General features: G+C 75.2%; 1 non-coding gene across 1 annotated transcript; it reads right to left on the bottom strand.

Annotated features, from left to right (window-relative positions):
• Positions 1 to 214: 214 nt before the first annotated feature.
• LOC128903917 (5.8S ribosomal RNA) lies at positions 215 to 367 on the bottom strand. The gene has a single exon (XR_008464296.1). It is a non-coding gene; the product is annotated as a 5.8S ribosomal RNA (ribosomal RNA).
• Positions 368 to 850: the final 483 nt, after the last annotated feature.

Below are 850 nucleotides of genomic sequence, written 5' to 3'. Positions count from 1 at the left end.
CCCGACCGGACTCGGCGAGCCCCGGCCAACCACCGGCGAGACGAGCTCCGCAGAGCGGGCGCTCCGGGAGCGGGGAGCTTCGGAGCGCTCCCCGAGTCTGCACTTAGGGGGACGAAGGCCCTCGGGAGGGGCCTGCGAGGCACCCCAGCCGCGCCGCTCGTGCGGCCGTCGCCCGGCCAAGGGGCGGCGGCCGAGCCGGCGATTGATCGCAAAGCGACGCTCAGACAGGCGTAGCCCCGGGAGGAACCCGGGGCCGCAAGTGCGTTCGAAGTGTCGATGATCAATGTGTCCTGCAATTCACATTAATTCTCGCAGCTAGCTGCGTTCTTCATCGACGCACGAGCCGAGTGATCCACCGCTAAGAGTTGTCTCGTCTTTCGGCACCGCCCCGCGCGCGCGGGAGGGCCGGGAACGCTCGCCAGGAGCGGCCCCTTCTCGGAGGACGGCCCAACCGCCTGCCCCGCCGGCCGGCCCCCCCTTCCTCCCCTCGCATCCCCGCGCGGGGCGGGAGGGGAAAGAACGGCGGAGCGCGGCGCGACGGGGGCGAGACGGAGGGGCCTCGCCTCGACTGACCGTACGAGCACGCCCAAGGAGGGCCAGAAAGGAAGGAAGGAAACGCCCCGAGAGGCGACGAGGGCCTGGGAGCCCGCGCTCCCCACCGGCCGAAGGCGACGGCAAGCGCCTCGCTCGCTTCGGGGGCGGCCCAGGCGCCCGGGCTCGGTCCGGCCTCCGCACGGAGGCGGCGGCGCGCCCGGCCGCTCCGCCTGTCCGCCTCGAGCGGGCGGCGCGGGGGGCCCCGACGGCTACCCCGCGCGCGCGCCTCCGCGCGCGCCGCTCCGCCGCGCCACGG

This window comes from Rissa tridactyla, unplaced genomic scaffold (assembly GCF_028500815.1).
Source record: "Rissa tridactyla isolate bRisTri1 unplaced genomic scaffold, bRisTri1.patW.cur.20221130 scaffold_757, whole genome shotgun sequence".
NCBI lineage: Eukaryota > Metazoa > Chordata > Aves > Charadriiformes > Laridae > Rissa > Rissa tridactyla.
Note: the sequence above shows the minus strand (reverse complement) of the source record. Positions and strands in the feature narration are given on the sequence as shown.